This window comes from Stenella coeruleoalba (genome assembly GCF_951394435.1).
Source record: "Stenella coeruleoalba genome assembly, chromosome: 4".
In the NCBI taxonomy this organism is placed as follows: Eukaryota; Metazoa; Chordata; class Mammalia; order Artiodactyla; family Delphinidae; genus Stenella; species Stenella coeruleoalba.
In genome coordinates this window covers 87238612-87253269 of record NC_137149.1, presented here as the reverse complement: position 1 = coordinate 87253269, position 14658 = coordinate 87238612, and the positions used below count along the sequence as shown (strand labels likewise).

General features: G+C 43.6%; 1 long non-coding RNA gene across 18 annotated transcripts in view; it reads right to left on the bottom strand.

The window, feature by feature from the left end:
- LOC307185334 overlaps positions 1–14658 on the bottom strand; it is a 3778167-nt gene that overhangs the window by 3056977 nt on the left and 706532 nt on the right. The window contains exon 1 of one of the 18 annotated variants that reach the window (XR_013828005.1): positions 13058–13155. The exons of the other annotated variants lie outside the window; for them this stretch is intronic. This is a non-coding gene — a long non-coding RNA (uncharacterized lncRNA). Of the gene's footprint in view, positions 1–13057; positions 13156–14658 lie in introns of those variants that run through there. 18 annotated transcript variants of the gene reach the window in all.

The following is a 14658-nucleotide window of genomic DNA, read 5'->3' as shown; positions in this document are numbered from 1 at the left end:
CCAAGCAAGCTTGCAAAGGAAATCTGCACTACAATGAAGTCTCACTTCCCCCCGGTCAAAAGGGCCATCTGAAAAAAGTGTAAAATCCAGAAAGGCAGGACAGGCCATGGAGAACTGGGAGCCTTGTTATGCTGATGGGCGGGATGTAAATTGCCAACAGACACTCGGGAGAAGTGTATGGTGTTTCCTGAAACATCTAAAAAACAAAGCAACAGAGCCTAGGGCACTTCCACTTATGGTCCTATAGCTTAGGGAAATTAAAATCAAAAAGACACAGCCACCCCAAAGTTTGGGACACCTCTGTTTACAAGAACCTCGTTTACCGTACAAGTTCAATATCACAGAAAGTGAAAAATGGATAAAGAACTTGTGGTACTTACGTACAATGCAGTATCACTCAGCAATGAAATCAATGTCATCAGGCCCGTAGCAGCATAGTGAGTGGATTCAGGTACGCTCATTCTAACTGAAATAAGTCACACAGAAAAAGAAACATCATAAGATATCACTAATACACGGAATGTAAACTTGGCTACACAGGAACTGAATTCCAAAACAGAACAGGTTCTCAAATTTAGAAAACCAACTTATGCTTGCTTAAGGGGAAAGGTGAGTTGGGGTGCTGCATAAAACCAGAGATTGAAATGAGCACAGATAAAGTTCCTTAAGCCAAATATGGAATAGACAAGAGCTACTCCTTGCTCAACAAAATGGACTCAACACCCCATATAAAACGCCTAAGAATGTACCTGACTAGTAAGTATCTTAAAACCTATGGATTGCTATGTCTCCGAAAGAGAATCAAGCATGTGTACAGGGGCATAAACGCAGCAGTGATAGGATTGGAGATGTTCGGTGAGCAAATGAAGACCCTTTGAAGTCATATTGCATGGTACCCATTCCACGGGTTTCAACTACCCAGGTTTAAGGTATTCTTCCTTCAGCTAAAACATGCATGTGGAACCTGGAGTATGATCAAACATGTGATCGGGAGATGTGTTCAAATATGTCTCAGTTTTCGTACCCTGGTACTCAGGTGCAACATTCCAGACGCTTTACTAACACTCTCCCGACTTGGAGAGTCAGTCCCTTTAACCTCCTGTTTGGCCCAGTTTGCAATTTCTGCGGAAGATGAACAGGAATAGCGAGAACCAATGAGAGGCTACCTGGAGGTGTCTGGACGGGCAAATTTAACTCTCATTTCCCACTAGGAAGAGGAATTAACCAAAGGCTCAGCATGCCGTACCGGAACCAGATTAGGGCCTGAAGCCATCCTGCGGTGTTGCGGCCATGTCACAAGAAAGCGAGTTGAAGAAAGGAGCTCAGGGGCACTGTAATTCACAAACCTGCAGAGTTATAAATGACAGCTATCGTCCAAAAATAGACTGAAGTAAGGCTGCCAAGAGGACGTGAAAGCGGGGCAGAATTGCAGGAAACCGATTTCAGGAGGTAGACTTGAATTGCATTGAAAGCATAGGAAAAGAGGCAGAACGTCCACAATGATGCACTTGGCCAAAAAGGGCGTATGCGTTTTTTCCTGAATATATTCAGGAAAAAACGCATACGCCCTTTTTGGCCAACCAAGCAAGCTTGCAAAGGAAATCTGCACTACAATGAAGTCTCACTTCCCCCCGGTCAAGAGGGCCATCTGAAAAAAGTATAAAATCCAGAAAGGCAGGACAGGCCATGGAGAACTGGGAGCCTTGTTATGCTGATGGGCGGGATGTAAATTGCCAACAACCACTCGGGAGAAGTGTATGGTGTTTCCTGAAACATCTAAAAAACAAAGCAACAGAGCCTAGGGCACTGACACTTATGGTCCTATAGCTTAGGGAAATTAAAATCAAAAAGACACAGCCACCCCAAAGTTTGGGACGCCTCTGTTTACAAGAACCTCGTTTACAGTACAAGTTCAACATCGCAGAAAGTCAAAAATGGATAAAGAAGTTGTGGTATTTACTTACAAAGCAATATCACTCAGCAATGAAATCTATGTCATCAGGCCCTTAGCAGCACAATGAGTGGATTCAGGTATGATGATTCTAACTGAAATAAGTCACACAGAAAAAGAAACATCATAAGATATCAGTAATACACGGAATGGAAACTTGGCTACAGAGGAACTGAATTACAGAACAGAACAGGGTCTCAAATTTAGAAAACCAACTTATGCTTGCTTAAGGGTAAACGTGAGTTGGGGTGCTGCATAAAACCAGAGATTGAAATGAGCACAGATAAAGTTCCTTAAGCCAAATATGGAATAGACAAGAGCTACTCCTTGCTCAATGAAATGGACTCAACACCGCATATTAAACGCCTAAGAATGTACCTGACTAGTAAGTATCTTAAAACCTATGGATTGCTATGTCTCCGAAAGAGAATCAAGCATGTGTACAGGGGCATAAACGCAGCAGTGATAGGATTGGAGAGGTTCGGTGAGCAAATGAAGACCCTTTGAAGTCATATTGCATGGTACCCATTCCACGGGTTTCAACTAACCAGGTTTAAGGTATTCTTCCTTCAGCTAAAACATGCATGTGGAACCTAGAGTATGATCAACCATGTGATCGGGAGATGTGTTCAAATATGTCTCAGTTTTCGTACCCTGGTACTCGGGTGCAACATTCCAGACGCTTTACTAACACTCTCCCGACTTGGAGAGTCAGTCCCTTTAACCTCCTGTTTGGCCCAGTTTGCAATTTCTGCGGAGGATGAACAGGAATAGCGAGAACAAATGAGAGACTAGCTGGAGGTGTCTGAACGGGCAAATTTAACTCTCATTTCCCACCAGGAAGAGGAATTAACCAAAGGCTCAGCGTGCCGTGCCGGAACCAGATTAGGGCCTGAAGACATCCTGCGGTGTTGCGGCCAGGTCACAAGAAAGCAAGTTGAAGAAAGGAGCTCAGGGGCACTGTAATTCACAAACCTGCAGAGTTATAAATGACAGCTATCGTCCAAAAATAGACTGAAGTAAGGCTGCCAAGAGGACTTGAAAGCGGGGCAGAATTGCAGGAAACCGATTTCAGGAGGTAGACTGGAATTGCATTGAAAGCATAGGAAAAGAGGCAGAACGTCCACAATGATGCACTTGGCCAAAAAGGGCGTATGCGTTTTTACCTGAATATATTCAGGAAAAAACGCATACGCCCTTTTTGGCCAACCAAGCAAACTTGCAAAGGAAATCTGCACTACAATGAAGTCTCACTTCCCCCCGGTCAAAAGGGCCATCTGAAAAAAGTGTAAAATCCAGAAAGGCAGGACAGGCCATGGAGAACTGGGAGCCTTGTTATGCTGATGGGCGGGATGTAAATTGCCAACAGACACTCGGGAGAAGTGTATGGTGTTTCCTGAAACATCTAAAAAACAAAGCAACAGAGCCTAGGGCACTTCCACTTATGGTCCTATAGCTTAGGGAAATTAAAATCAAAAAGACACAGCCACTCCAAAGTTTGGGACGCCTCTGTTTACAAGAACCTCCTTTACCGTACAAGTTCAATATCACAGAAAGTGAAAAATGGATAAAGAACTTGTGGTACTTACGTACAATGCAGTATCACTCAGCAATGAAATCAATGTCATCAGGCCCGTAGCAGCATAGTGAGTGGATTCAGGTACGATTATTCTAACTGAAATAAGTCACACAGAAAAAGAAACATCATAAGATATCAGTAATACACGGAATGGAAACTTGGCTACACAGGAACTGAATTACAGAACAGAACAGGGTCTCAAACTTAGAAAACCAACTTATGCTTGCTTAAGGGTAAAGGTGAGTTGGGGTGCTGCATAAAACCAGAGATTGAAATGAGCACAGATAAAGTTCCTTAAGCCAAATATGGAATAGACAAGAGCTACTCCTTGCTCAACGAAATGGACTCAACACCGCATATTAAAAGCCTAAGAATGTACCTGACTAGTAAGTATCTTCAAACCTATGGATTGCTATGTCTCCGAAAGAGAATCAAGCATGTGTACAGGGGCATAAACGCAGCAGTGATAGGATTGGAGAGGTTCGTGAGCAAATGAAGACCCTTTGAAGTCATATTGCATGGTACCCATTCCACGGGTTTCAACTACCCAGGATTAAGGTATTCTTCCTTCAGCTAAAACATGCATGTGGAACCTAGAGTATGATCAACCATGTGATCGGGAGACGTGTTCAAATATGTCTCAGTTTTCGTACCCTGGTACTCGGGTGCAACATTCCAGACGCTTTACTAACACTCTCCCCACTTGGAGAGTCAGTCTCTTTAACCTCCTGTTTGGCCCCGTTTGCAATTTCTGTGGAAGATGAACAGGAATAGCGAGATCCAATGAGAGACTAGCTGGAGGTGTCTGGATGGGCAAATTTAACTCTCATTTCCCACTAGGAAGAGGAATTAACCAAAGGCTCAGCGTGCCGTGCCGGAACCACATTACGGCCTGAAGACATCCTGCGGTGTTGCGGCCAGGTCACAAGAAAGCGAGTTGAAGAAAGGAGCTCAGGGGCACTGTAATTCACAAACCTGCAGAGTTATAAATGACAGCTATCGTCCAAAAATAGACTGAAGTAAGGCTGCCAAGAGGACTTGAAAACGGGGCAGAATTGCAGGAAACCGATTTCAGGAGGTAGACTGGAATTGCATTGAAAGCATAGGAAAAGAGGCAGAACGTCCACAATGATGCACTTGGCCAAAAAGGGCGTATGCGTTTTTTCCTGAATATATTCAGGAAAAAACGCATACGCCCTTTTTGGCCAACCAAGCAAGCTTGCAAAGGAAATCTGCACTACAATGAAGTCTCACTTCCCCCCGGTCAAAAGGGCCATCTGAAAAAAGTGTAAAATCCAGAAAGGCAGGACAGGCCATGGAGAACTGGGAGCCTTGTTATGCTGATGGGCGGGATGTAAATTGCCAACAACCACTCAGGAGAAGTGTATGGTGTTTCCTGAAACATCTAAAAAACACAGCAACAGAGCCTAGGGCACTTCCACTTATGGTCCTATAGCTTAGGGAAATTAAAATCAAAAAGACACAGCCACCCCAAAGTTTGGAACGGCTCTGTTTACAAGAACCTTGTTTACAGTACAAGTTCAACATCGCAGAGAGTGAAAAATGGATAAAAAAGTTGTGGTATTTACTTACAAAGCAATATCACTCAGCAATGAAATCAATGTCATCAGGCCCTTAGCAGCACAATGAGTGGATTCAGGTATGATGATTCTAACTGAAATAAGTCACACAGAAAAAGAAACATCATAAGATATCAGTAATACACGGAATGTAAACTTGGCTACACAGGAACTGAATTACAGAACAGAACAAGGTCTCAAATTTAGAAAACCAACTTATGCTTGCTTAAGGTGAAAGGTGAGTTGGGGTGCTGCATAAAACCAGAGATTGAAATGAGCACAGATAAAGTTCCCTAAGCCAAATATGGAATAGACAAGAGCTACTCCTTGCTCAATGAAATGGTCTCAACACCGCATATTAAACGCCTAAGAATGTACCTGACTAGTAAGTATCTTAAAACCTATAGATTGCTATGTCTCCGAAAGAGAAACAAGCATGTGTACAGGGGCATAAACGCAGCAGTGATAGGATTGGAGATGTTCGGTGAGCAAATGAAGACCCTTTGAAGTCATATTGCATGGTACCCATTCCATGGGTTTCAAATACCCAGGTTTAAGGTATTCTTCCTTCAGCTAAAACATGCATGTGGAACCCAGAGTATGATCAACCATGTGATCGGGAGACGTGTTCAAATATGTCTCAGTTTTCGTACCCTGGTACTCGGGTGCAACATTCCAGACGCTTTACTAACACTCTCCCGACTTAGAGAGTCAGTCCCTTTAACCTCCTGTTTGGCCCAGTTTGCAATTTCTGCGGAAGATGAACAGGAATAGCGAGAACCAATGAGAGACTAGCTGGAGGTGTCTGGACGGGCAAATTTAACTCTCATTTCCCACCAGGAAGAGGAATTAAGCAAAGGCTCAGTGTGCCGTGCCCGAACCAGATTAGGGCCTGAAGCCATCCTGCGGTGTTGCGGCCAGCTCACAAGAAAGTGAGTTGAAGAAAGGAGCTCAGGGGCACTGTAATTCACAAACCTGCAGAGTTATAAATGACAGCAATCGTCCAAAAATATACTGAAGTAAGGCTGCCAAGAGGACTTGAAAGCGGGGCAGAATTGCAGGAAACCGATTTCAGGAGGTAGACTGGAATTGCATTGAAAGCATAGGAAAAGAGGCAGAACGTCCACAATGATGCACTTGGACAAAAAGGGCGTATGCGTTTTTTCCTGTATATATTCAGGAAAAAACGCATACGCCCTTTTTGGCCAAACAAGCAAGCTTGCAAAGGAAATCTGCACTACAATGAAGTCTCACTTCCCCCCGGTCTAAAGGGCCATCTGAAAAATGTGTAAAATCCAGAAAGGCAGGACAGGCCATGGAGAACTGGGAGCCTTGTTATGCTGAAGGGCGGGATGTAAATTGCCAACAACCACTCGGGAGAAGTGTATGGTGTTTCCTGAAACATCTAAAAAACAAAGCAACAGAACCTAGGGCACTTCCACTTATGGTCCTATAGCTTAGGGAAATTAAAATCAAAAAGACACAGCCACCCCAAGTTTGGAACGGCTCTGTTTACAAGAACCTCGTTTACAGTACAAGTTCAACATCGCAGAAAGTCAAAAATGGATAAAGAAGTTGTGGTATTTACTTACAAAGCAATATCACTCAGCAATGAAATCTGTGTCATCAGGCCCTTAGCAGCACAATGAGTGGATTCAGGTATGATGATTCTAACTGAAATAAGTCACACAGAAAAAGAAACATCATAAGATATCAGTAATACACGGAATGGAAACTTGGCTACACAGGAACTGAATTACAGAACAGAACAGGGTCTCAAATTTAGAAAACCAACTTATGCTTGCTTAAGGGGAAAGGTGAGTTGGGGTGCTGCATAAAACCAGAGATTGAAATGAGCACAGATAAAGTTCCTTAAGCCAAATATGGAATAGACAAGAGCTACTCCTTGCTCAATGAAATGGACTCAACACCGCATATTAAACGCCTAAGAATGTACCTGACTAGTAAGTATCTTAAAACCTATGGATTGCTATGTCTCCGAAAGAGAATCAAGCATGTGTACAGGGGCATAAACGCAGCAGTGATTGGATTGGAGAGGTTCGGTGAGCAAATGAAGACCCTTTGAAGTCATATTGCATGGTACCCATTCCACGGGTTTCAACTACCCAGGTTTAAGGTATTCTTCCTTCAGCTAAAACATGCATGTGGAACCCAGAGTATGATCAACCATGTGATCGGGAGACGTGTTCAAATATGTCTCAGTTTTCGTACCCTGGTACTCGGGTGCAACATTCCAGACGCTTTACTAACACTCTCCCGACTTAGAGAGTCAGTCCCTTTAACCTCCTGTTTGACCCAGTTTGCAATTTCTGCGGAAGATGAACAGGAATAGCGAGAACCAATGAGAGACTAGATGGAGGTGTCTGGACGGGCAAATTTAACTCTCATTTCCCACCAGGAAGAGGAATTAACCAAAGGCTCAGCGTGCCGTGCCAGAACCAGATTAGGGCCTGAAGCCATCCTGCGGTGTTTCGGCCAGCTCACAAGAAAGTGAGTTGAAGAAAGGAGCTCAGGGGCACTGTAATTCACAAACCTGCAGAGTTATAAATGACAGCTATCGTCCAAAAATATACTGAAGTAAGGCTGCCAAGAGGACTTGAAAGCGGGGCAGAATTGCAGGAAACCGATTTCAGGAGGTAGACTGGAATTGCATTGAAAGCATAGGAAAAGAGGCAGAACGTCCACAATGATGCACTTGGCCAAAAAGGGCGTATGCGTTTTTTCCTGAATATATTCAGGAAAAAACGCATACGCCCTTTTTGGCCAACCAAGCAAGCTTGAAAAGGAAATCTGCACTACAATGAAGTCTCACTTCCCCCCGGTCCAAAGGGCTATCTGAAAAAAGTGTAAAATCCAGAAAGGCAGGACAGGCCATGGAGAACTGGGAGCCTTGTTATGCTGATGGGCGGGATGTAAATTGCCAACAACCACTCGGGAGAAGTGTATGGTGTTTCCTGAAACATCTAAAAAACAAAGCAACAGAACCTAGGGCACTTCCACTTATGGTCCTATAGCTTAGGGAAATTAAAATCAAAAAGACACAGCCACCCCAAAGTTTGGAACGGCTCTGTTTACAAGAACCTCGTTTACAGTACAAGTTCAACATCGCAGAAAGTGAAAAATGGATAAAGAATTTGTGGTATTTACTTACAAATCAATATCACTGAGCAATGAAATCTGTGTCATGAGGCCCTTAGCAGCACAATGAGTGGGTTCAGGTATGATGATTCTAACTGAAATAAGTCACACAGAAAAAGAAACATCATAAGATATCAGTAATACACGGAATGGAAACTTGGCTACACAGGAACTGAATTACAGAACAGAAGAGGGTCTCAAATTTAGAAAACCAACTTATGCTTGCTTAAGGGGAAAGGTGAGTTGGGGTGCTGCATAAAACCAGAGATTGAAATGAGCACAGATAAAGTTCCTTAAGCCAAATATGGAATAGACAAGAGCTACTCCTTGTTCAACGAAATGGACTCAAAACCCCATATTAAACGCCTAAGAATGTACCTGACTAGTAAATATCTTAAAACCTATGGATTGCTATGTCTCCAAAAGAGAATCAAGCGTGTGTACAGGGGCAAAAACGCAGCAGTGACAGGATTGGAGAGGTTCGGTGAGCAATGAAGACCCTTTGAAGTCATATTGCATGGTACCCATTACACGGGTCTCAACTCTCCACGTTTAAGGTATTCTTCCTTCAGCTAAAACATGCATGTGGAACCCAGAGTATGATCAACCGTGTGAACGGGAGACGTGTTCAAATATGTCTCAGTTTTCCTCCCCTGGTACTCGGCTGCAACATTCCAGACGCTTAACTAACACTCTCCCCACTTGGAGAGTCAGCGCCTTTAACCTCCTGTTTGGCCCAGTTTGAAATTTCTGCGGAAGATGAACAGGAATAGGGAGAACCAATGAGAGACTAGCTGAGGTGTCTGGACGGGCAAATTTAACTCTCATTTCCCACCAGGAAGAGGAAATAACCAAAGGCTCAGCGTGCCGTGCCGGAACCAGATTAGGGCCTGAAGCCATGCTGCGGTGTTGCGGCCAGGTCACAAGATAGCGAGTTGAAGAAAGGAGCTCAGGGGCACTGTAATTCACAAACCTGCAGAGTTATAAATGACAGCTATCGTCCAAAAATATACTGAACTAAGGCTGCCAAGAGGACTTGAAAGCGGGGCAGAATTGCAGGAAACCGATTTCAGGAGGTAGACTGGAATTGCATTGAAAGCATAGGAAAAGAGGCAGAACGTCCACAATGATGCACTTGGCCAAAAAGGGCGTATGCGTTTTTTCCTGAATATATTCAGGAAAAAACGCATACGCCCTTTTTGGCCAACCAAGCAAGCTTGCAAAGGAAATCTGCACTACAATGAAGTCTCACTTCCCCCCAGTCAAAAGGGCCATCTGAAAAAAGTGTAAAATCCAGAAAGGCAGGACAGGCCATGGAGAACTGGGAGCCTTGTTATGCTGATTGGCGGGATGTAAATTGCCAACAGACACTCGGGAGAACTGTATGGTGTTTCCTGAAACATCTAAAAAACAAAGCAACAGAGCCTAGGGCACTTCCACTTATGGTCCTATAGCTTAGGGAAATTAAAATCAAAAAGACACAGCCACCCCAAAGTTTGGGACGCCTCTGTTTACAAGAACCTCATTTACCATACAAGTTCAATATCACAGAAAGTGAAAAATGGATAAAGAACTTGTGGTACTTACGTACAATGCAGTATCACTCAGCAATGAAATCTATGTCATCAGGACCGTAGCAGCATAATGAGTGGATTCAGGTACGATGATTCTAACTGAAATAAGTCACACAGAAAAAGAAACATCATAAGATATCACTAATACACGGAATGTAAACTTGGCTACACAGGAACTGAATTACAGAACAGAACAGGGTCTCAAATTTAGAAAACCAACTTATGCTTGCTTAAGGGTAAAGGTGAGTTGGGGTGCTGCATAAAACCAGAGATTGAAATGAGCACAGATAAAGTTCCTTAAGTCAAATATGGAATAGACAAGAGCTACTCCTTGCTCAACGAAATGGACTCAACACCGCATATTAAACGCCTAAGAATGTACCTGACTAGTAAGTATCTTAAAACCTATGGATTGCTATGTCTCCGAAAGAGAATCAAGCATGTGTACAGGGGCATAAACGCAGCAGTGATAGGATTGGAGAGGTTCGGTGAGCAAATGAAGACCCTTTGAAGTCATATTGCATGGTACCCATTCCACGGGTTTCAACTACCCAGGTTTAAGGTATTCTGCCTTCAGCTAAAACATGCATGTGGAACCTAGAGTATGATCAACCATGTGATCGGGAGATGTGTTCAAATATGTCTCACTTTTCGTACCCTGGTACTCGGGTGCAATATTCCAGACGCTTTACTAACACTCTCCCGACTTGGAGAGTCAGTCCCTTTAACCTCCTGTTTGGCCCAGTTTGCAATTTCTGCGGAAGATGAACAGGAATAGCGAGAACCAATGAGAGGCTAGCTGGAGGTGTCTGGACGGGCAAATTTAACTCTCATTTCCCACCAGGAAGAGGAATTAACCAAAGGCTCAGCATGCCGTGCCGGAACCAGATTAGGGCCTGCAGCCATCCTGCGGTGTTGCGGCCAGCTCAAAAGAAAGCGAGTTGAAGAAAGGAGCTCGGGGGAACTGTAATTCACAAACCTACAGAGTTATAAATGACAGCTATCGTCCAAAAATAGACTGAAGTAAGGCTGCCAAGAGGACTTGAAAGCGGGGCAGAATTGCAGGAAACCGATTTCAGGAGGTAGACTGGAATTGCATTGAAAGCATAGGAAAAGAGGCAGAACGTCCACAATGATGCACTTGGCCAAAAAGGGCGTATGCGTTTTTTCCTGAATATATTCAGGAAAATATATTTCCTGAATATATATTTCCTGAATATATTCAGGAAAAAACGCATACGCCCTTTTTGGCCAACCAAGCAAGCTTGCAAAGGAAATCTGCACTACAATGAAGTCTCACTTCCCCCCGGTCAAAAGGGCCATCTGAAAAAAGTGTAAAATCCAGAAAGGCAGGACAGGCCATGGAGAACTGGGAGCCTTGTTATGCTGATGGGCGGGATGTAAATTGCCAACAACCACTCGGGAGAAGTGTATGGTGTTTCCTGAAACATCTAAAAAACAAAACAACAGAACCTAGGGCACTTCCACTTATGGTCCTATAGCTTAGGGAAATTAAAATCAAAAAGACACAGCCACCCCAAAGTTTGGAACGGCTCTGTTTACAAGAACCTCGTTAACAGTACAAGTTCAACATCGCAGAAAGTGAAAAATGGATAAAGAAGTTGTGGTATTTACTTACAAAGCAATATCACTCAGCAATGAAATCTGTGTCATCAGGCCCTTAGCAGCACAATGAGTGGATTCAGGTATGATGATTCTAACTGAAATAAGTCACACAGAAAAAGAAACATCATAAGATATCAGTAATACACGGAATGTAAACTTGGCTACACAGGAACTGAATTACAGAACAGAACAGGGTCTCAAATTTAGAAAACCAACTTATGCTTGCTTAAGGGTAAAGGTGAGTTGGGGTGCTGCATAAAACCAGAGATTGGAATGAGCACAGATAAAGTTCCTTAAGCCAAATATGGAATAGACAAGAGCTACTCCTTGCTCAACGAAATGGACTCAACACCGCATATTAAACGCCTAAGAATGTACCTGACTAGTAAGTATCTTAAAACCTATGGATTGCTATGTCTCCGAAAGAGAATCAAGCATGTGTACAGGGGCATAAACGCAGCAGTGATAGGATTGGAGAGGTTCGGTGAGCAAATGAAGACCCTTTGAAGTCATATTGCATGGTACCCATTCCACGGGTTTCAACTACCCAGGTTTAAGGTATTCTGCCTTCAGCTAAAACATGCATGTGGAACCTAGAGTATGATCAACCATGTGAATGGGAGACGTGTTCAAATATGTCTCAGTTTTTGTACCCTGGTACCCGGGTGCAACATTCCAGACGCTTTACTAACACTCTCCCGACTTGGAGAGTCAGTCCCTTTAACCTCCTGTTTGGCCCAGTTTGCAATTTCTGCGGAAGATGAACAGGAATAACGAGAACCAATGAGAGGCTAGCTGGAAGTGTCTGGACGGGCAAATTTAACTCTCATTTCCCACCAGGAAGAGGAATTAACCAAAGGCTCAGCATGCCGTGCCGGAACCAGATTAGGGCCTGCAGCTATCCTGCGGTGTTGTGGCCAGCTCAAAAGAAAGCGAGTTGAAGAAAGGAGCTCGGGGGCACTGTAATTCACAAACCTGCAGAGTTATAAATGACAGCTATCGTCTAAAAATAGACTGAAGTAAGGCTGCCAAGAGGACTTGAAAGCGGGGCAGAATTGCAGGAAACCGATTTCAGGAGGTAGACTGGAATTGCATTGAAAACATAGGAAAAGAGGCAGAACGTCCACAATGATGCACTTGGCCAAAAAGGGCGTATGCGTTTTTTCCTGAATATATTCAGGAAAAAATGCATACGCCCTTTTTGGCCAACCAAGCAAGCTTGCAAAGGAAATCTGCACTACAATGAAGTCTCACTTCCCCCGGTCAAAAGGGCCATCTGAAAAAAGTGTAAAATCCAGAAAGGCAGGACAGGCCATGGAGAACTGGGAGCCTTGTTATGCTGATGGGCGGGATGTAAATTGCCAACAGACACTCAGGAGAAGTGTATGGTGTTTCCTGAAACATCTAAAAAACAAAGCAACAGAGCCTAGGGCACTTCCACTTATGGTCCTATAGCTTAGGGAAATTAAAATCAAAAAGACACAGCCACCCCAAAGTTTGGGACACCTCTGTTTACAAGAACCTCGTTTACATTACAAGTACAACATCGCAGAAAGTGAAAAATGGATAAAGAAGTTGTGGTATTCACTTACAAAGCAATATCACTCAGCAATGAAATCTATGTCATCAGGCCCTTAGCAGCACAATGAGTGGATTCAGGTGTGATGATTCTAACTGAAATAAGTCACACAGAAAAAGAAACATCATAAGATATCAGTAATACACGGAATGTAAACTTGGCTACACAGGAACTGAATTACAGAACAGAACAGGGTCTCAAATTTAGAAAACCAACTTATGCTTGCTTAAGGGTAAAGGAGAGTTGGGGTGCTGCATAAAACCAGAGATTGAAATGAGCACAGATAAAGTTCCTTAAGCCAAATATGGAATAGACAAGAGCTACTCCTTGCTCAACGAAATGGACTCAACACCGCATATTAAACACCTAAGAATGTACCTGACTTGTAAGTATCTTCAAACCTATGGATTGCTATGTCTCCGAAAGAGAATCAAGGATGTGTACAGGGGCATAAACGCAGCAGTGATAGGATTGGAGAGGTTCGTGAGCAAATGAAGACCCTTTGAAGTCATATTGCATGGTACCCATTCCACGGGTTTCAACTACCCAGGTTTAAGGTATTCTTCCTTCAGCTAAAACATGCATGTGGAACCTAGAGTATGATCAACCATGTGATCGGGAGACGTGTTCAAATATGTCTCAGTTTTCGTACCCTGGTACTCGGGTGCAACATTCCAGATGCTTTACTAACACTCTCCCCACTTGGAGAGTCAGTCACTTTAACCTCCTGTTTGGCCCAGTTTGCAATTTGCGTGGAAGATGAACAGGAATAGCGAGAACCAATGAGAGACCAGCTGGAGGTGTCTGGATGGGCAAATTTAACTCTCATTTCCCACCAGGAAGAGGAAATAACCAAAGGCTCAGCGTGCCGTGCCGGAACCAGATTAGGGCCTGAAGCCATCCTGCGGTGTTGCGGCCTGCTCAAAAGAAAGCGAGTTGAAGAAAGGAGCTCAGGGGCACTGTAATTCACAAACCTGCAGAGTTATAAATGACAGCTATCGTCCAAAAATAGACTGAAGTAAGGCTGCCAAGAGGACTTGAAAGCGGGGCAGAATTGCAGGAAACCGATTTCAGGAGGTAGACTGGAATTGCATTGAAAGCATAGGACAAGAGGCAGAACGTCCACAATGATGCACTTGGCCAAAAAGGGCGTATGCGTTTTTTCCTGAATATATTCAGTAAAAAACGCATACGCCCTTTTTGGCCAACCAAGCAAGCTTGCAAAGGAAATCTGCACTACAATGAAGTCTCACTTCCCCCTGGTCAAAAGGGCCATCTGAAAAAAGTGTAAAATCCAGAAAGGCAGGACAGGCCATGGAGAACTGGGAGCCTTGTTATACTGATGGGCGGGATGTAAATTGCAAACAACCACTCGGGAGAAGTGTATGGTGTTTCCTGAAACATCTAAAAAACAAAGCAACAGAGCCTAGGGCACTGCCACTTATGGTCCTATAGCTTAGGGAAATTAAAATCAAAAAGACACAGCCACCCCAAAGTTTGGAATGGCTCTGTTTACAAGAACCTCGTTTACAGTACAAGTTCAACATCGCAGAAAGTGAAAAATGGATAAAGAAGTTGTGGTATTTACTTACAAAGCAATATCACTCAGC